Genomic DNA, 22870 nt, shown 5'->3' with positions numbered 1-22870 from the left:
AAGTTTTTCGGAATGTTTTGGAGAAGTCAAAATTAATAGTGTGCTGAACACGACATCCACCACTTGTTCTTGTGATGCAAACAGTTTTTTCATATACTGAACTGGTTTTGGATCCTACTGGAGCAGCAACCAGGAGTATAGTGATTTACTCCGTACTGAACGCAACTGTGGCAGCAGGGTGGCTCAGTGGCTAGAACTGGTGCTTTATAGTGCTGAGGTTTTGGGTTCAAATCCCACCAATATCACCAACTTCACAGTTTGTTTGTGGGTTTTTCTCCCAAACACATACTCATAGGGAATTTGTGAGCCCCAATAGGAACAGCGATGATATCTATAAGGCCTCATTCAAACTTTTGTGTTTCATCAGTATCTCCATGCCAAAACTGAGAATGGAGGTGTCAGTCTTTCAGCTATGGTTTTCCTCTGATTGTTCCACACATGTGATTGGCAGACAAACACTGATGCAAAATACTGACCAAATACTAACGTGTGAGCAGGAGGTGGAGGTGGCGCTGTAGGTCGAAGAGGCATACAAGGAGGTAGCTAACACTGTTTTTGTGTTTTGTTTATTTTTATTGATTTGATTTTGTGGGAGGTGCTCGCAAACCAGGCAGTGTAATAATCTGCTGGCCACTCTCTCTGTATACAAACCAAGTAATACGCTGTAATTTTTTAAGTTGAAAGCAATGAAGAAAGCATGAAATAGGAGATATGGCTGTCTTGCTGATGGTGGTAATGTAGTTGCTACAGAGAGAAAGAGGGTGTTGTCGATCTGTGTCTGCTACGCACCCAGTAAAAAACCTTCCCCTGGTGCAAGCAGGCAATATGACGTTCTGTGTAATTTTGTAGGCCTAAGTACAATTGGATGAAAGTTGAGGACAGAACAAGTAGAGGTGGTTTTATATTGGTTGGCTGAGAGTGCTTTGCCATCCTCCAGGTCCCTTGCTGAAAGCACAGACATTGCTCCTGCTGCTCATAGGCATCTGTCTATCATTTCACCTCCTTGCAAATCAGGCAAGCAGTCCGAGCCCCAGTCATGCAGCAATCACTTCTGCTTTTTGATCACTCTTTTGGCTGTGGTTCTGTGGTCAAACTACCTGGTCTTGCCCCACAATTCAAAGATATTGAATACACTGAAGCCCTACCCTTGCAGCCTTATATTCTACAGGATAACGGGAAAGGAGACAGAAAGTTTGGGGGCTGCAGCAGCAACTCTGGTGTTGGTGGTGCGGCAGCAGGGTCATTGCATGCTGTAAGCTGTTCTCATGACATGGTTTTCAAGTTCTGCTTGAAAGATTTGATTGTAGGGGATAATTGGATGTGTGGGGACACATAATTCTACAGGATGAGGGCTACTCGGGAGAAGACTTGCAGGAGATTGGATGAGGAATGTACTATTGTGGAGGAGAAAAGGCGATCTTGGTAGGACCAGAGATAATGTGGTGGGAGATATCTGGAGATTAGTTCAGAAATACAGTGAAGGAAATAATTATTTGATGCCTTGCTGATTTTGTAAATTTGCCCACTGACGAAGACATGAACAGTCTATAATTATAAGAGTATGTTAATTTTAACATTGAGAGATAGAATATCAAAAATAAAATTTAGAAAATCATATTGTATAAATTATATCAATTTATTTGCATTTTGCAGTGAGCAAATTTACAAAATATGCAAGGAAACAAATAATTATTTCATTCACTGCATATGGGGAGACAGATTATACAGTTCAGTACATTATACAGGTCAGTTTTAGTAGTTTTAAGTAGATATGTTGTGAAATTGGGAGACAGCAAAAGGAATTGCAGAGGGGAGAGGTAAGGATAGAAGTGGATAAGTAGAGCAGCACAGTTACGGACAGACTGAAGAGGTGGGATGATGTGGAGAATTATTGGGTCCTAGATACCACATGGAGTGAAGGTCATCTGGGTGGGCAGTTTGAAGGAAGAGGTGGTGGCTGTTACTGTGCACCACGGCCAACCAATAGCCTTTTCTCTGTCCATGTTGACTCCTCCTTCATTCTGCTTCATTGCTTGCTTCATTCCCTTGTTGTCTCCTCATCTGGTCAGAAAGTGCAGCTGTTTATGGGCACTTTTGTCATTCTCACTCTGCTCACCTGTCTGCGACGCAGCATCACTTTTGCTTTCCTGCTCTCTGCCTCATATGTGACTTACTCATATGCCAAAGAGACTGTGTGAGCAGCCAGACATGATAGTGGAGTTTCTGCTGCAGAATACATGGGTGAGTCAATCTGTAGAACAATACCACTTCAAGATTGAGTGGGCCTTTTTTTGGGACCTGTGTACCATGTTGTGCTGCTTTGAGTACTCCGCGAAAAAGGCCAGCGCTGATGACACCATCATCAGTGTTCCTATCCCTCTTCTACGCTTCCTAAAAATAACACTGATCGATCAGGTGGTGGCCCCGGAGGAAGAAGAGAAGAAGGAAGGTTAGTTCAGAGATATATGGGAGAGACAGATTATGGATGGTTTTGTAGGTCAGTGTTAGTAGCTTGAATTAGATATGTCTTGGAATTGGGAAACAATGAATGGCATTGCAGAGGGAAGAAGCAAAGGAGTAGGGAGTGCAGAAGTGGATTAGTGGGCAACAGAGTTAAGGGCAGACTGGAGATGTGCAATGATGCGATGGAGGATGATGAGGTGCCAGACACCATATGGAATCAAGATTATTTGAGTGACATGGGCAGTTTGGAGGAAGAGGTGGTGGTTATGCTGCCCCAGCTGCACAGCAAACAAGGGAGGAGGGTACAAAAGTGCCGAGACAATCCCCTAGACATTAACGTGGCTGCTATTGCGCACCACAGCTGGCCCCTAGCCTTTTCCATGTTGCCTTTTCCTACTCTACTTCCTCCACTGTCTCCTCATCCAGTCCAGAGAGTGTGGGCCATCTGCCCGCTATTACTGTTCTCACCCTGCTCGCCTGTGTGTGGTGAAGCATTACTTCTGCCTTTCTGCTCCCCACCTCAAATGCCACGTACCTTAAAGGTTGACTCCACATTGCATATGTGTAGTATGTGTGCTGACTGGGGGGTGGTCCCTTTCAACTGTGAGACAGACTGAAGACAGAAGCAGAAACATGTTCAATCAGGTCCACTTTATTGAGGGCCTTCTTTAACATCCACAGCAATACGACAGCTTCTGCACCTTGGCTTGGGTACCTGTCACCTCCTCCTCCTCCTACTACTGTTAGCGAAGACCCTCTGGGTTCTTTCACCATGGCGTAACTCCACCTACCATGACTTTGCGTTTCCTAGCCTTAGTTGCTGTTCAGTCCTTTGCTCACTATCCTATGTCTCCATCTAATGGACAAAACCCAGTACTACACCATCTCTCACTAATTCTAGCTGTTTCCTTACACATATATACCAATTCTCATAAAACTTTGTACACAGCACATTTTACATTTTCCTTCTTTATCAGACAGGTCCACATATCAGTCCACCCTCCTACATATGCTGGAGAGTGGAGAGACTGTGCGAGCCACAGCACGTGAGAGTGGAGCTTTTTATTACCAGTTATCTGGTGTTGCAATGGGGATCAATTTTGCACCTCCACTGTTGAGTGTCATCACCTGGTTCAGAAAAAGATTTGTACACATGAATTCATTGTACTTAAAACAAGTAGAAATGATTCATATGTTTCATGAATGCCATTGGGTAATTGCTATTCCTATTAAACATGCACAACCAACTTCCGCACAGCCAGGGGGTACTTACAGCAGGCTGTTATGAAAATATGTAACTCCACCCACCATGAAACTGCATTTCCTAGCTTTAGCTGCTGTTCAGTCCTTTGATCACTATCCTATGTCTCCATCTAGTGGCCAAAACCCAGTACTACACTGTCTCTCACTAATTCTAGCTGTTTTGTCACACATATATACCAATTCCCGTCAAGCATTGTACACAGCACATTTTACACTTTCCTTCTTTATCAGACAGGTCCACATCAGTCTACCCTCCTACATACTCCCTTCCTTTGACCATTGCTGTCCCCGACAATCCCGTATCTTTCATATTTTAGTGCTTCCCCACTTAATTTGCCAGTGTGACCAGTTGCCGAGCAGAGACCGGAGCCCTCTAGCTCTACACGGGATGCTGGGCAGAGCCGGGAGCAATTAAACTCCGAGTAGCTGACGGCTACCCGCAGGTGCTTACACTTCAATGGCAATCTCCATAAATGGGGTAGGACCACCCGGACTCCTCGACTAGTACTCCCCCTCACTTTTCTGCTTCCAGAACCATCTTTAATTCTAGGACGAAATGACCGAGTCTATAACCTACCAGGTCACCATTTTCTCCCCTCCTTCGTTTTGGGTATCTCCCACCGAGGACCTAAACTGTGGACCATTGTCTGTTCCAAATCACAAACCATCTTATACCTTCTTTTATAATTTATCATGGCAGGCATTTTCTACCTATTCACATTTTGGACCTTCTTGAACACATTTTCAATAAAACAATTTTACCATTTTTCTGGCAACAATTAAATTATTCAGCAAATCTGTTAAATATTCTTCATTATTTATAACTTCAAATATTTATTTAACCAGCATTAACTGTGTTAACAACTTTTACAACCACAAGAGCACCCCCTTCCTTTGTGGAAAGTACCCCTTCTACATCCATGCTGCATTAGGAGACAGGGTTTCTTACCCCAAGGGGATACGGAACAGTCCCTAGGCTGCACAACAGCGTGCAGCAGTCGCGGTAGTCCGTGTATGTCAGTGGTGCTCCGGACCGTCTCCTGATGGCCAATGTTCTTTGCTGGCAGAAGGGAACGCCACAGCCTTGGAGCCCCTGGGATGTCTGGCAGTCCCTGGGCCACAAGTGTCCTCAGTGCCCGAGACCCAGGAGTCCACCTCCCCTTTACGGGGTTCCGTATTTTTCAGGGTACATGATCACAGCCACTGCATAGTAGCCATGGGGACAGTACTCTTTATAGAAGGACACCCAGTCCCCCATCTGCAGAAGAGCCCTCCCATGCTTAATGGAGGCTGCATTGAGGTAAACTTTGTGGCCAGTCTCTGCCTCTTTAATAAACCCGTAGCCCCACTCAACATTGGTATATATGAGCCACCCGTGGCTCCGAGGGGCAGACATGGTGATTTCTCTCTTCTCATGGAGGACTGCCCAGATCTCCCACTCCTTGTTCTTTTTCTGGGCGATGATGTTGGCGATCCAGACAGACGGCCCCATATAGGCTGCAGACCCACTCCGCGCTGGTGACGCAGGACGGGGAGAAGCTGAGCAGGGAGGCTGGGGGTCGATGGTGCGGACGTCATCTTGCACAGCATAGGCCGCGGATCCGTCGGGAGCTGTTGTCGGTGAGCGAGAGGAGGCCGGGCGAGGAGGCTGAGGCTCAGGAGCACTGACCTGAGGCCTTGCACCTCCTGGGGCTGGTAAAGCATGACAAGGCGGAGCTGGACGGGGGGCTGGGAATCACTATCAGGGACTTTGGGCCTAGCATCCAGACAGGGCGGGGAGGCGGGGGCTGCCTGCAGTGCTACCAGCCAGGACGGGGAGACGCTCATCCTCCCCGACACCACGACTTCCTTCCGGCTGCTCCGCAGCTCCTCCGGGGACTCGGGCACCCGAGCGACTGGAGTTTCCATGACGCCGCCAGCCTCCTCCCGCTGGTTGAGCTCGAGGTCGCCAGCCGTCACCCACTGAAAGGACCCCGCCGTTCCTCAGCTGCTTCTGGTCCCGTCGGCTGGTATCCGCTGCAGTTTTTCATCCCACCGTCCGACAGGACTGACCTCCAGGCCCGATGGTTCCGCATTATGCATCAGCAACGGCTGCTCCAATGGCTGCTTTGGCACAGCCTGTGCTTTGGGCGGGCATGCCTCAGCTCCGTAGGTCCAGCCATCGGTAGCTCCAGCTCGGTCCGGGGTTCTTCTTTCCAGGTAAGTGTCCGGTACACTGGCTGTGAATCCCAGGCCCAGGTGATGTAGTGAGCCTCAACCTCCCGCCACCACCTCCACTCCACTCATCCAAGGCCACAGCGGCTGCAGCGTCGAATCATGTCCATTCTTCCGGAGCTCAATAGCACCAAACAGTCGCACACAGCTTGATAAGCGATGTCACTTCCGTTCCAGGGTGGAGCATCGGCCGACCCCTCCACCCATTTTCCAGTGTTCAGTGGGAAGGGACAGTTGTCACTCGATGTACACCGCTCCCCCCAGGGGCGGGCTCGGCTTAGCTGCCCCTGATAGTCCAATGTAGCTCCAACCTCCTCCATCCCGACGCTCGCCATTTCTGGGGGTGCGTAAAGTCTCTTTCAGGTTTCCTTTTAGTGAAATCCGGCAATTCCAATCACAGTCCCAAATTGTAATCCACTCTAGCAAAATCTTCAACCCGTTCAGCTGGGGTCCTTTTCTTCAATCTTCTGGCGCGGCCTCACCGCCTGTGTTGGGCAGTGATGATCCTGCTGACTACACCACTTGTAGTACGTGTGCCAACTGGGGGGTGGTCCCTTTCGGCTGCGAGACAGACTGAAGACAGATGCAGAAACACGTTCAATCAGGTCCACTTTATTAGGTGACTTTGACATCCACAGCAATACGACAGCTTCTGCACCTTGGTCCAGGCACCTGTCACCTCCTCCTACTCCTGTTGGCGATGATACACTGGGTTCTTTCACCGTGGCTGCTGTTACACCCACAGCGATTCTCCTGGTCGAGTCCGCCCGCTGCAACACTTACTACCCCTTCGGTGTCCAGCCGTCCGGTACCCAAGGCATCCTTTAGTCTATGTCCTTTGGTCTGTAGCTGTTCAGTCAGGGCCACCCAACGACTATCCATCTCTCTCCTCTGTCTCTTCCTGAGCTCTTCCTCTATCTTCTCCTAAGCTCTTCTCTCCTCTGTCTCCTCCGGGGTTCTCTCTAACCCTGGGACACTCTTTCCTTTTATCCCCTTTCCTGGGAATTCCCCACCTCAGTCCCGTAACTCCGCCCACCATGACTCTGCATTTCCTAGCTTTAGCTGCTGTTCAGTCCTTTGCTCACTATCCTATGTCTCCATCTAGTGGCCAAAACCCAGTACTACACCAGCTCTCACTAATTCTAGCTGTTTCCTTACTCCCATCAAGTTTTGTACACAGCACATTTTACATTTTCTTTCTTTATCAGACAGGTCCACATATCAGTCCACCCTCTTACATATGCTGGAGAGACTGTGCGAGCCACAGCACGTGAGAGTGAAGCTTTTTATTACCAGTTATCTGGTGTTGCAACGGGGGATCAATTTTGCACCTACACTGTTGAGTGTCATCACCTGGTTCAGAAAAAGATGTGTACACATGAATTAATTGTACTTAAAACATGTAGAAATTATTCATATGTTTCATGAATGCCATTGGGTGATTGCTATTCCTATTACACCTGCACAACCATCTTCCGCACAGCCAGGGGGAACTTACAGCTGACTGTTATGAAAATATGTTTGTTGAAAAAATTCCCACACTGCGCAAAAGCTGTGGATGGGGATCAAATAACAGGCAGAAGTGTGGTTGGTGGAAATAAACCTCAAGCTAGGTCTGGTGGAGTTTGATAACGTGCAAAATCTTATAGCAGCTCTGGACCTGGCTGATTTGAAGTACATCCCTTGTCTGGTGCATGTGCTGAATTTAGTTGTGCAGAGCTTCCTTAAAAATTATATTGATATGTCAGAGCTGTTACTGAAAGTCCAGTTATTCTGTGCATGTTTTTGGCCTTCTCACCCTGCTGCTGCTGCTTGCCTGTCTGCGGGGGGAGCAGAGTACACACAGCAGCTTAAAGGAACAATACTTCCACAGGCAGAAGGTGAAATAAACACAGCAGCTTATAGGAACATTACTCCCACAGGCAAGGGGTGGTGTTATGATTGAGTCACCGTAGGAGGCAAAAATAGAAATGCTAGCTAAGTCCAGAAAACCAGAGAAGTTGGCAGCTATCAGATTGCAGACCCCTGAACCTATCAACACAACTAGCAGTAGCCGTGGGGGGCTCCTACGATGCCCTAGGCCCCTCGATCACAGCCGGAGGACTACATAGCCTAAAGACAGAAAGGGAAATCTAAACTGCCCCAGAGCAGATCCCAAAGCAAAAGGCAGCCCCCCACATATAATGACGGTGAAGCAAGAAGAAAGAACAAAACACAGACAGAAAGATAGACTGAGCAAAGATGGGGCCCACGCTAGCTTAGATAGGAAAGGACAGGAAGGCTGCTGTCTGCAATCCGTGAAAAACCCTAAGAAAATAAGAGCCAACCAACTGACAGTAAAAAAGGCCCTGAAGACGCTAGGCTTCAAAAAAGCTATGTCAGTACTCAGGAATATTCTGAAGACAGAGCAACAGGCAAAAGGAGATTCAGCTAACCCCAGCAGGGAATGGCAGAATCCAGAAAAGCAAGGAAAACAAAACACTAATGCAAAAAGGCAAAGCAGAAATCTTAGCTTTAGATGAGCAGGAATCAGACTGGTTTCCTAGAAGTCCACAGAGAAATCACCCGCAAGCCAGAAGGGCGTCGGCAGCCTTATATCCAGTCATTAACTCCACTCAGCCGTCATCATCATCAGCCCCAGGTGTTTGACAATCAGGCTCACTACCTTTCTTCACCAGAAGAGGGAGTTCCTCGGGCCTCAGTAGTGAAGGGGAAAATGAACTCACAACAGTACCTCCCCCTTGAGGAGGGGTCACCGAACCCTCAACCACTCCACCAGGGCGATCAGGGTGAGCCCGATGAAAGGCACGCACCAATCTTTTGGCATGAATATCAGAGGCAGAGACCCAGGAATTATCCTCCTGACCATAACCCTTCCACTTAACCAAATACTGGAGTCTCCGTATAGCCAGATGGGAATCCAGTACTTTCTCTACCTCATATTCCATGTTACCTTCAACCAATACAGGGTCTGGAGGTGCAACCCCCGGAACAACAGGTTCAACAAACCTCTTCAACAAAGATTTATGGAACACATTATGGATTTTAAATGTGACAGGAAGAGCCAAACGAAAAGAGACCGGATTAATAATCTCCAAAATCTTGTAAGGTCCAATAAATCTAGGCTTTAACTTAGGAGAAGCCACCTTCATAGCAATATTTTTTGATGATAACCACACCATATCACCAACCTTAAATTGGGGACCAATGGTCCTATGTCAGTTGGAAAACCGCTGGGCCTTTTCCTGGGAGAGAGATAACTTATCCACCACTTGGTCCCAGATCTGGTGCATTCTCTCCACCACAGTGTCAACCCCTGGGGGGCAGGCAGAGGGCTCCACCTGCCCTGAAGAAAATCGAGGATGAAACCCAAAGTTACAAAAAAAAGGAGACATCAAAGTGGCAGAACTAGCTCTATTATTTAAAGCAAATTCGTCCAAGGGCAAAAATGAAACCCAATCATCCTGATCAGCAGAAATAAAACATCTCAAACATGACTCCAAGGTCTGGTTTGTTCTCTCTGTCTGCCCATTGGTCTGAGGGTGAAAAGCAGAGGAGAAGGACAACTGAATTCCCAGCTTGGAACAGAAAGTTCTCCAAAATCTAGACACAAACTGGACTCCTCTGTCAGATACAATGTTCTCAGGAATCCCGTGCAAGCGAACCACCTGTTGTAAAAACAGGGGCACCAATTCAGAGGAAGACGGCAACTTAGGGAGTGGTACAAGATGAACCATCTTAGAGAACCTATCACAAATCACCCAAATAACAGTCATCCTTTGAGAGACAGGCATATCAGAGATGAAATCCATTGAAATATGGGTCCATGGCCTCTTGGGGACAGGCAAAGGCATCAACAACCCACTAGAGCGAGAACACGATTTAGACCAGGAGCACGTCCCACAGGACTGCACAATATTCCTGACATCACGAAACAAGGAGGGCCACCAAAAAGACCGACTCACCAGATCTCTAGTACCAAAAATACCTGGATGACCAGCCAAAGCAGAGCAATGAACTTCAGACATCACTCTCTTCTTCCACTGGTCAGGAACATACAACTTTCCACTGGGACAACGCTCAGGTTTGTCCTCCTGGAACTCTTCCAGAGCACGTCTCAAATCGGGCGAGATGGCAGAAAGAACTACCCTTTCGGCTAAGATGGTAGCAGGCTTGGTCACCACAGGAGAATCAGTAAAGAAGCTCCTACAGAGGGCGTCAGCCTTGACATTCTTCGTTCCAGGAAGAAAAGAAACCTCAAAATAAAAACGTGTAAAAAACAAGGCCCACCTAGCCTGTCTAGGGTTCAAGCGCTTAGCCGACTCTAGGTAAATCAAATTCTTGTGGTCAGTGAGGACCATGACTTGATGCTTAGCTCCCTCCAACCAATGTCTCCACTCCTCAAATGCCCATTTCATGGCTAACAGTTCCCGATTCCCCACATCATAGTTACGTTCAGATGGAGAGAACTTTCGGGAAAAGAAAGCACAGGGATTCATTTTAGATGTTACAGGATCCTTTTGGGACAAAACAGCTCCTGCACCAATCTCAGAAGCATCCACCTCTACCTGGAACGGAAGTGAGACATCAGGTTGCCGCAAAACCGGGGCGGAGGTGAATCTTCGCTTCAGCTCCTGAAAGGAAGAAACAGCCTCCGGAGACCAATTTAACACATCAGCACCCTTCTTAGTCAAATCAGTCAATGGCTTGGCAATACTAGAAAATTTTGCTATAAATTTCCGATAAAAATTAGCAAAACCGAAAAACTTCTGGAGGGCCTTCAAAGAAGTGGGCTGAACCCAATCGTAAATGGCCTGTACCTTGGCCGGGTCCATTTCAATAGTTGACGGGGACAAAATAAATCCCAAAAAAGAAATCCTCTGTACTCCAAAAAGGCATTTAGATCCTTTGACATACAGGGAATTCTCCCTCAAGATCCGGAACACAGTCCGAATATGTTCCACATGAGAATCCCAATCCTTGGAGAAGATCAAAATAACATCCAGATAGATAATCAAAAATTTATCGACAAAATCTCGGAAAATATCGTTCATGAAGCACTGGAAGACAGAAGGGGCATTAGTGAGCCCAAAAGGCATCACCAGGTACTCAAAATGTCCCTCCGGAGTATTAAACGCCGTCTTCCATTCATCCCCATGCTTAATGCGAATAAGATTATACACCCCCCTAAGGACAAGCTTGGTAAACCAGCAAGCACCTTTAACTCTGGAGAATAGATCAGAAATCAGGGGTAACGGATACTGATATTTAACAGTAATTTTGTTGAGAGCACGATAATCAATACAAGGTCTTAATGATCCATCCTTTTTGGCTACAAAAAAAAAACCGGCACCTAAGGGTGACGAGGATGGTCTAATATGACCCTTCTCCAACGCCTCCTTAATATAGGATCACATAGCCTCGTGCTCGGGTACAGATAAATTGAAGAGCCGACCCTTGTGAAATTTACACCCCGGGCTCAGTTCAATAGCACAGTCATAATTCCTATGAGGAGGCAGAGACGCAGACTCATTCTCACGAAATACATCATAAAAGTCCGCCAAATAATCAGGAACATCGTGCGACTGAGGAGAGGTGGAAAACACCGAAGCCTCACTAAAGGCACACCGACAACCCCAACTCACCACAGACACAGATTTCCAATCCAAAACTGGATTATGAATTTGTAACCAGGGAAACCCCAGAACAATAGTATCATGCAGATTATGTAACACCAAAAACCTGCAATTTTCTTGATGGTCTGGGGCGACCCGCATTACCACCTGGGTCCAAAACTGAGGTTTATTTTTAGCCAAAGGAGTAGCATCAATCCCCCTCAAAGGGATAGGCGTCTGCAGAGGTGTCATCGGAAATCCACAACGTTTAGCAAAATCCAAGTCCATTAGGTTTAGAGGTGCTCCCGAATCCACAAAAGACTTGGCGGAAAATGTGGACAGGGAGCAGATCAGAGTAATAGCCAAAAGAAACTTAGGTTGAACACCACCAACAGAAAACGTGTGTGCAAAGCGTTTCTCGCGTTTAGGACAGACAGAAATAATATGCGAGGCATCTCCACAGAAAAAACACAACTTATTACGCCTTCTGAACTCCTGACGCTGCTCTCTGGAAAAAACTCTATCACATTGCATAGGTTCAGACATCTATTCAACAGGTGGCAACACCTCTCGTGCAGCTCTGCGGTCGCGTAAACGCCGATCAACCTGAATGGCTAAAGACATAGAATCGTCAAGACCAGAGGGAACAGGAAATCCCACCATAGTATCTTTTATGGCTTCTGACAACCCCTTCCGAAAGAGAGCAGCCAAGGCATTATCATTCCAGGTAGTAAGTACTGCCCACTTTCGGAATTTTTGACAGTACAATTCTGCAGAATCACGACCCTGGTTCAATGCCAGCAGTGTCTTTTCAGCCTGATCAATGGCATTAGGTTCATCATACAACAACCCCAAGGCCTGAAAAAATGTGTTCACATTAGTCAGAATAGGATCATCTGGTTTCAAAGAAAACGCCCAATCCTGGGGATCGCCACGCAGCAAAGAGATGACAATTTTAACCTGCTGTGCGGAGCTCCCTGACGAGTTAGGCTTCAAGGCAAAAAATAATTTACAATTAATTTTGAAATTCAAAAATTTAGACCGATCCCCAAAAAATACATCAGGTGTAGGAATCTTTGGTTCAGCAGCATGTGAATGAGCAAGGTAGGCGGAAATTCCCCGCACTTCCGCAGCGAGCTGCTCCACACGATCAGACAATTGCTTTATCTCCATTGAGAGAAAAAAAAATTCCCCCTACGGCCTCAGAGATATAGAGGAAAAAATATACACTTTTTTTTTTTTTATACAATTCTTTCCTGCTATTGAGTACCCTAGAATCTGCGGTATGGCGGGTGATTCTGTTATGATTGAGTCACCGTAGGAGGCAAAAATAGAAATGCTAGCTAAGTCCAGGAAAATTCTGAAGACAGAGCAACAGGCAAAAGGAGATTCAGCTCACCCCAGCAGGGAATGGCAGAATCCAGAAAAGCAAGGAAAACAAAACACTAATGTAAAAAGGCAAAGCAGAAATCTTAGCTTTAGATGAGCAGGAATCAGACTGGTTTCCTAGAAGTCCACAGAGAAATCACCCGCAAGCCAGAAGGGCGTCGGCAGCCTTATATCCAGTCATTAACTCCACTCAGCCAGTCATCATCATCAGCCCCAGGTGTTTGACAATCAGGCTCACTACCTTTCTTCACCAGAAGAGGGAGTTCCTCGGGCCTCAGTAGTGAAGGGGAAAATGAACTCACAACAGGGTGGATAGTGCACACAGTGGCTTAAATGAACAGTACTTCCACAGGAGGGAGGCAGAGTACACAAAGCGGCTTAAAGGAACATTATTCCCACAGGCAAGGGGTGCAGAGTACACACAGCAGCTTAAAGGATCATTACTCCCACAGGCAGGGAGTGGAGAGTACACACAGTGACTTAAATTAACAGTGCTCTCACAGGTGGAAGGCAGAGTATACATAGCGGCTTAAAGGAACATGGCTCCCACAGGTGCAGGGGTGCAGAGTACACACAGCAGCTTAAAGGAACAGTACTCTGACAGGTGGGAGGGTGCAGAGTACACACAGCATCTTAAAGGAACTGTATTTCCACAGGCATGGGTGCAGAGTACACACAGCAGCTTAAAGGAACTGTATTTCCACAGGCAGGGATGCAGAGTACACACAGCAGCTTAAAAGAACAATACTGCCTCAGGCCGGGGGGGTGCAGAGTACACACAGTGGCATTTAGCACAATACTTTTTCAGACAGGTTGGCAGAGTATATACAACAGCTTTTAGGATAGTACTTCCACAGATACGAGTTGCAGAGAACACAGCCTTTTTTTCTCTGTTCCATAGTGCCCAGTCAGAATCCATCTGTCACTTCAGCTGTGTCTTATCCCTACACTAATAAGAGCAGAATGGCAGTGGAACTCATGATCCGGCCTTTATATAGTTCAGGTCATGTGTTGCGCCAGCCAATCACAGCTGTGCCAATACTTTCATGGCTGTGATGACTCCGGATGTACCCACATTTTAAAAGCATGATGATTATCTGTGCTGCAGCCTTTTAATAAGCTTTATTATGCTACTTTCACACTTGCGTTTTTTTGCTGTGCGTTTTTGCGCACACAAACGCATGAAAAAAGCGCATCATGCGTTTGTGTGCACTTTTTGCGATTTTGGTGCGTTTTTTGCGCATACGTGCGCATTACAATGCACACGTACGCGCACCCATAGACTTTAATGGGTGTTTTGCTGTAAAAAAAAAACACATTGCGTGCGCATGCGGTTTTTTGGGGCAAGTAGGATGCACCAAAAATGCAACAGGATGCATTTTGTGCGCCCAAGCGCACACTACAAAAAAATGCATGTGTATGCGCACCTATGCGCACCCATGTAAAAGATATGGGAAAAAATGCATGCTTTTTTGCGCTAAAAAAACAGCACCAAAAAACACAAGTGTGAAACCAGCCTTAGACCGGCGAACAGGAAACTGGATGTCCAGTAAAAAGTCTGTGTTCGGGGTTCAGTATCAGATACTAGGGGTCCAGGACAGACCTCAAACTTTCTCATTTAGGTTTGCTCATCCTTGATCACAATCTTCTATAAACACCAGCCACAGGCTGGTTTTTACAGTTGTATCTCAATGACAGGAGCGAGGGTCTTCAGCAGACCTCAGACTCATTTCAATCCACTTGCACCCCAAGATATCTTCACAGGCAAGCAATTGGAGCGTGAAATGACGCACGCATCAGTCAGCGCATGTTATATGCCGCTGTCAGAGAATGACAGCTGCATTTTACATGTTAACAGTCACAGTTGGTGCTCCACCCCACCTGTGGCTGTTAGAGGCACAGGATGGCTTATTAAACCTGCCATCATGTGTAGAGAAAACTGCATGCTTGGCTTGTGAGCCTGCATCTCAAGCATGGACACAACATTCGACATTAGAGATTATGTCATATGTTGTCAAGGGGTTAAAGAAGATCTGTAACAAGGTTAAAACTGGCCAGTTTTTGTTCAGTTTTTTTGTGGCTGCTCCCTTGATTATGCCACTTTTATCTATTTAAAATCTGCCACATGATTCCAAAGATATGAGGGTTTTAATTTATTGTGCCCAATGTGCTAATTTTATAATCTTTACCCAGGGGGTATTGGTCTCAGGGTAACTATGCACATCCCCAGAGAATTCTGTGAGCAATGCTTCTTCATAAAGACCATGAAATTAGCATATTGGGCACACTCAATAACAATATTATATGGCATGTATGAAAAAATAAGAAAATTAATGCTCCAAATACTCCAAATGCTCCAAATACTCAGGGGAGCTGTGGGAATAAAGTAAGAATAATAGCTGGTCACTCTTGATGTGGTGACAGGACCTCTTTGAGTATTTGCATTTGACCTATAGAGCACATGGATGAGTCTATATTTGGAATATAGTGAAAAATGAGGATGATTGACCTCATGGAGATCAATATCCAACACTGCGGAGACACCATCACGTGTTTCTCAACGCAGTGATTCTAGAGCAATGCCCCCATCCCTTATGGGAAATATGTAAAACATGCAAAACATTGCTTGCGTTGAGGAACATGTGATGGTGTCTCCGCGGCTTCTGTTTTGCATATATTTGGAATATAGTGATTTTTTTTTTTAAATATACTGACTATATTCTTTCTCAGAGATGACTAAACTCTGATTATTAATTGTTTTACTGTTTTTTTTTTTTCATGGGGTATGATAATTGGTAATTTTGTCACTTGTTCTACTGAATATTTTGATGTTAATTTTTTTAGATTCAGTTTGTTGTACAATATGTTAAAAGAGCAAAACATTGTAATAAATAAATATGCATTTATATGCAACATGCAGAGTGCAAAAAATCAGCAAGGTGAATTCTATTAAATATTTGTTGCTATGACAACTATTTTGCTCTCTGGTTATATAACTATGCTTTGCTATTTGTTTATATTAGTAGTCTTGTCTACCTGGACAAAAAAGAAGGTTGCAATCTTTTTATCTGCTATAAAGAAAAGTTTCATAATTAGGAATTTATTTTGCAATAAAAGATTTTTTCTTACCGTTTTCTTACTCGGTATATTTACTATATTCTTCAGTTTGGACTTTTGCTGCTCTGTATTGGCATGATACTATACGGTGTCTTGAAACGCTTAATTACTTTGCTGCTATTGACTATGAATTAATTTTTTAGTGGTATTTATTAGATTTATTTCATCCTAGCTATGTTCATGTACTAAGAACTTTACACTTTAGCTATTTACCCTACTACTGTAAATTCCTTTACACTTTATTTTATTATAATACCACTAAGGTTTCACTCATATCTGAGTATAAAAACACTGAGTGCAATGTGAAAAAAAAAATTACTTTGCACTCACACCAATGTTATTCAATGAGGCAGTGCTCATTTGCAAGTTTTTCCTCAGCTAGAATCAGGATCAGGATAAAATCACAGCATGTTGCATATGGCAGCGTAAAATGGCAGAGACTCATCAATGCAAGTCAATGAGTGCAAGAGAAGCACACGGACCATCCATATGTCATCCAATTTATATGCACAAATTCCAAAGAAAAAATATATATATAAAGCTATAGATACAGAAGATAGATTACAAAAAGACAATAGATAGAGATAGATAGAATAGATATATAGAGTAGATAGATATCCTGCAGATACATCATGTCATAACCCCCTTATATATTATAAAATTTCACCTTTTAAAGGATGTTTTGCCTGGTTTAATCTAATAAATAATTTAATTAAAAAAATTACATAGGGTCCCCTCTATTTTTAATAACCAGCAGAGATAAAGAAGACAGCTGCAGGTTGATATTATCAGGCAGGGAAGGTCCATGGTTATTAGGCCCTTCCTAGCCTTAAAATACCATCCCGCAGCCGCTCTAGAAGTGGCACATCACATTAGAAGTGCTAATTCTGGTGCTTCACCTTGGTTTTTCCTGATTGCTCTGGTGCAGTAGAAATTGGGGTAATGGTAGTTGAGCTTGATGTCAGTTATGAATATTCAGAAGTGAAAGATTTGGGAAGTGTTTTTCTAAAAGGAAATGTTTTTTTTATTTTTTAGTTACTGATTGACACCTCTCCATTACTAACACTAAGGCTTGATTTCAGCTCTGTATTTGGACAATTCACAGCTGACATCAACTTCAAGCCCAGAGGGCAGCATGTCCCGGTGACACTGATGAGCAGTATAAATGCCGACTTTACCGCTGTTCAGATTCACCGGGTCTCACAGAGCACAGCGGGAGTCGGGAGTGGCTCCAGCTAAAAGCCTATGAAGAATCAGAATGACTCCTTAGACTTTTATCAATGGATTTGGGAAATATCATGTGAAGCGCTGGACTACTGTCACGCACGGTGAGGAAAGACCAATTGTAACGCAAAGGGAAATGGGGAAGGGGGCCCAGACACTAAGGAGGGGATTTGGAGACCCCTAGTCTAGATCTAATCTCTCCCTAAAACTCCTACCAAGTCCCTATATTGGTTCCTCACCAATCGCAGAGCCGGAACCTGAGGCACTGAATCTCCCTGGGGCCTAGTCCTGAATGGGAAGATGCGTGGTAGGCAGTCTCCACTAAACTAAAGATGGTAAGGTGAGACAAACAGGGAAACAGCTGAATCACCAGATACGGATACCAGAAGAGGAATTCCAGACACCAAACTGGAGCACTCTGAGAAGGTCCAACACTCAAGCAAGCAGAAGTGGAAACGAAGCTATTACTCGCACTGGGTCACAGCTGAGCCACTAACTAAATAGATCCAAACTTCTCAGGGCAGGAGGAGGTTGACGCTGGGTCCTAGAGACAAATGGTTTAGGGAGCAGTCTGTATGGACAGGCGGTCAGACCTTCTGAGGCCTGACGCAGGATGATAGCCTGTCATCTCCGAAGCGCTCGTGACAACTACATTGGACCTGTGTGGGTCACTTTTTTTTCGAATAAATTGTTGAATGAGGTACAGTCTCTTGCATTTTGGCTCGTTTTATGTTTTTCAGGTATACATTTGTGGACTACATCAGATTTGGTGGACTATATCGGATTCTCTGGATTATGGAGGATCTGCATAGGTTATATTGGTTTTTTATGAATTGGTGAACCAGGGAAAGTGTTGAGAAATGTTTATTCAAATAAAGTATTTTTTTGTGTGTGCTTTTATTTTTGATTACTTGGTTTGCAGCAGGGTGTCTGATAGAAGTCAGCTTGATTCTTAATAATAACAACACATCAGGATGTACTGTATGTAAAAAGGATAGCATAGAAACAAGAGTTGTCATCTGCATCAGAAGTCAACTGTAGCTTACAGCTATGCCCATGTTGCATCGGCTGGGATTGGAGCAAGCTATAATACCAGTAATTTAACTCCTCATGGGCAGTGGTCATTAATGATTACAGTATTTAAGGAGCTAGTCTCCCTCTGTCAGCCCAGTGGCAACTTTGCAATCCAACTGAAGGGTGCAGATAGGTTGCTGACCGTAGCAATGACCTCCCAGTGAGCCATATTCTGCAGCCTATAAGCTCAATTTAGAGGCAAATCTAATCAGCTGCCTATCAGTATAGTGACATATTGGCATACTCAAGATATTTGGTCAGTATTTTACATTAGTATTTATTCACCAAAACCAGGAGAGGGTGAACAATGCACAAGTGGTGTCGTTTTTCTACTATACATTTCCTCTGATTGTCACACTCCTGATTTTGACTTACAAATAGTGATATAAAATACTGACCAAATACTCAACCTGTGCATGTTGACTAACACTGAGAGCCTCAAAAATGCACTACATTAAATAAGGGCAGCACGGTGGCTAAGTTGTTAGCATTGTTGCTTTGTAGTGCTGCGGTCATGGCTTCAAATATCACCAAGGACATCATCTGCAAAAAGTTTGTGTACTCTCCCGTGTTTATGTAGGTTTCCTTCTTCATTCCATAGATAACCTATTAGGGAATTTAGATTGTGAGCCCCAATAGGGACAGTGATGATAATGTCTGTAAAGTGCTGTGGAAATGAATAATAATAAATAAACAGTGCCTTAGTAACCAAGCCAATTTTTACAACTCTGACCACTGTAACTTTATGAGGCTATAGCTCTGGAACACTTTAACGGATTCCACTGATTATGAGATTGTTTTTTCATAACATTGTACTTGATGTTAGTGACAATATTTCTTCGATATGACTTGCATTTATTTTGGAAAAAAATGAAAATTTGCAAAAATGTAGAAAATTTAGCAATTTTCAAACTTTTAATTTTTGTTACCTTAAATCAGAGTTGTGTAACACAAAATTGTTAATAAATAACATTTCCCACATGTCATATTTACATCAGAACAATATTATTCACTTGGGCAGTGCGTTTTTTTCATTGACCAAATCTGAGAGAAAAAAATCACAACATGCTCTAATTTCTTCTATAAATCGGATGCGACTCACGCCTTCAAGTCTATAGGTGAATGTGAGGATCTAAGGTTGAGGATAACAATGCAACTATTTATTATTCCTTACATCCATGGTCTTACACCAACTCTGGTTAGATGGCCAAAATGCAATGCCTCCAGTTCACAAGCTCCCAACTTGGGACCAGCTGTTCCACTGCCCACGTACCAGGCGATACCCACTGTTTTCCAACTATGCTTGGCCCACATTTGAACTCCTTGCAATTCTTAGATTTTTCATAACAGTTTTCCAAGTCTCTTTTCATGTCTTTACCACTACAGAGAGGAGCCAGAAGACTGCAGCCTCTGAATTCTCCTACTCCTGCACTGATTAGAAGCACTTCACCTTTAAGGGCCTGTCACACTAAGAGATATCGCTAGCAATATATCGCTATAACTTGTGACGTTATAGCAATATTGCTAGCGATATCGCTGTGTCTGACACTTACCTACAACCCTCTCCCCCGCTGGTTATCGCTGATCGCGCGAGAAAAGGCTGGACTGTCACTCGCTGGACTGACGAGTGACGCGTGGAGCCGGGCGGGGGTGACGCAGGATCGCCTGGTGTGACAGGTAAGTAGCGACCCCCGTCCCCAGCGATGTCGCTGGTGAGATCTGCCTGTGTGGCAGCTCACTAGCAACCACTTAGCGATGCACCAGCGATCCTGACCGCGTCATATCGCTGGTCGGGATCGCTGGTGCATCACTAAGTGTGACAGTACCTTTATATTTAAAGTGCAGGTTTCTTTTAGCACTGCAGGGGTTTATCTGCTCATTTGAGAACTCCTGGATGCTTTTCTGTGTTAAAGCTCTCAGCAGTGCACTCCCATCTCCAATACAATCTTGGCCCTGGCTAGCAATCATTGTCAGAGATAGCGTTTGCTGCATGGCTGAAGGTTGTTGGTGGCTATTATTAGAGAAGGTGTTTGATGGATTTTTCTGTTACTGTTGCCAGGTTTTGAGTGTGTGATAATTCCTTTATTCTCCTGCTTTGGTTAAATTCCATCCTCCACTCCCCAATGCATACCTCGGTTATTTGGATGTTTGTTTTTTTTTACCTTTGTTGGTATTGCCTTGTTAGTTTGCTAGGTTGGTGTATTACGGTATGCTGCTACTCCCCTCTTCCTTGGGTGAGGGAAGGATACAGACTGAGGGTGGGTTCAGGAGCTAAGGTAATGTACCCCTGGAATCTTCACCATCAGAAGTAACCCAGGGAACAGGTTGAGTTAGGCCACCCCTAGCGCAAGGGACAGGGAAGATGCCCCAGGTCCCCGGACATCCGACAACAGTCATGACACCTATTGTGTTGACCAATCCTGAGAATGAGGTTGATAATGCCTCAATATAATGGAACTGTGTCTGTGCATGCTCTATTTATTCTCTATAGAACTGATGGGAGAAGCCATGAGCTGAATAAGAGATAAGTTTCCGATCGAATCCCATCTCTGGCAATCGCATAAAAAAATTAACAATGTGTCGTGTGCATGTATTGCTATCGCTCTATTCCAATTTGCATTTTAAAGCCCTATTTTTAAAAAAAATTACCATAATTCCTCAGATTGGTAAAAAATATTAATGGAAGAAAAGTCACTATGTCCAATCCTTTACAATTCTTTAAAGATGCTGATGTTGTCTAAGCTGGTGTTTAGTTCTTGAGCTTAAAAAAGCAATCCATTAGTTTTTTTTCAATAAATCTGTGTATAAAAGCATTTAATGTAGTATGAGTGTATCAATATACTTACCTACTAATTCTTTCTCCAGAGCCAGTGCAGTTCTTCTCCTCTTCTCAGTGACATCACCCCTCTGCAGACTCTGAGTTACAATGCACTCTGAGTGACCCAGAAGTGGCTTTTACAATGTAAGCTTATGAAGTGTCAGAATGATGCTCCCTAGGTTTACATTGTAAAAGAGACTTCCTGCTCAAGCATAGATTATAGAGTGAGTCCAATAGTCTGACATGCAGTGACCTCACTGAGAAGAGAAGCAGAACAGCACTGAGCACAGGAGAAAATGGCGGTAGGTGAGTATATTAATACACTCACACTGCACTATTTGCACATATACACAGTATTAATGAAGCAAAATATTTATGGGCGTGCTTCTTTATTACATCCTTATTACTCACCTAACTGCTCACCTCGGCTCCTCACAATCACCCATCCGGTCATCACTGCATCATCTAATCTCTGCAGCTTGTGTTTTAATCACTAGACTTAGTGTTGTCAGGCCGGGGAGGATTCTGCACATGTTTATGGGTCAAAGAGATAAGGTTTAATTTTTTTTTTGCATATTACTTTTACTTTAGTCTGGTATACTCCACTATGGTACGCTACTTCCAATATTCGATCAGAACGCTATCCCCTATCAAATGGATAGAGCTACTTTAAAACTTGATTACACCCCTTTAACCATCTTAATTTTATAACAACCTATTTGCCTTTAAAATATTTACGATCACTGTTTCTCTAATGAAAATCTCTTTATTATAAACATTCAGCTTTGATATAATGTGTGCAATTACCCAACTTGAAAAAAATACTTTTATTCCAAAACTGATAATCGATTAAAAACTGTTCAAAATATTCTAACTATTCTCTCCATTATTGTAGCTCAAAACCTTTTTCATGTTTTTTTTTTATAACTACCATATATTTCACAATGTAACACATTTTTAAAATCTGTGTATACAATTGTGTGTGCTGATGTTGCTGTCTAAAGCAGAAGTTTACATCTTCCCAACATAACAGAATACTCAGGGGATGGTGTTATTTTTTGTTTACTTGAGTTTATTACTTTGGAATATCTAAAAGTTCTGCTGTAAAATCCTTCAGAACTTTGAAGAAAGCTTTACAGTTCTCTGTCATCTGTTTGCCTTACAATTATAGTAATGTATTCTGCACTTCATAAATAAGAATAAAGCCCCCGTTACACATAGCATCACCGATTTTGTGATGTAGCAGCGATATTGCTAGCGATATCGCTATGTCTGATACTTATCTCCGACCGGCTCCCCCGCTGCTCATCGCTGGTCATGCGAGAACATCCTGGACCATTTCTCGTCGGGCGCTTCCTGCTGGGCTTCCTGTGGCGCCGACGAGCGACGCGTGGACGCGGGCGGGAGGACGTCAGGATCGCCTCTTCTGAAAGGTAAGTAGCGACTGGTGAGATCTGCCTGTGTGGCAGCTCATTAGCGACCACTTAGCGATGCACCAGCGATCCGTATCGTTGTCAAGATCGCTGGTGCATCGCTAAGTGTAACGGTACCCTAAGAGCTCCAGGATATTCCTTAGTGAGACTCATTTGTATCAATGTATGTGTCAGTTATCTGATAACATTCCTCATATTGCTAGTTATTTAATTGCTTTTAGAAATTTATAATCTTTAAACGACAATCTCTCCATGCATTC

The 22870-nt window shown here is 44.2% G+C and overlaps 1 pseudogene; it reads right to left on the bottom strand.

The window, feature by feature from the left end:
• LOC141101180 (lysosomal dipeptide transporter MFSD1 pseudogene) overlaps positions 1-19729 on the bottom strand; it is a 104596-nt pseudogene extending 84867 nt beyond the window's left edge.
• Positions 19730-22870: the final 3141 nt, after the last annotated feature.

The sequence above is a fragment of the Dendrobates tinctorius genome, unplaced genomic scaffold (assembly GCF_039654945.1).
Source record: "Dendrobates tinctorius isolate UK_male_01 unplaced genomic scaffold, ASM3965494v1 ptg000115l, whole genome shotgun sequence".
In the NCBI taxonomy this organism is placed as follows: Eukaryota; Metazoa; Chordata; class Amphibia; order Anura; family Dendrobatidae; genus Dendrobates; species Dendrobates tinctorius.
The sequence above is the reverse complement of the archived record's forward strand: the minus strand, read 5'-3'. Positions and strand labels throughout refer to the sequence as shown.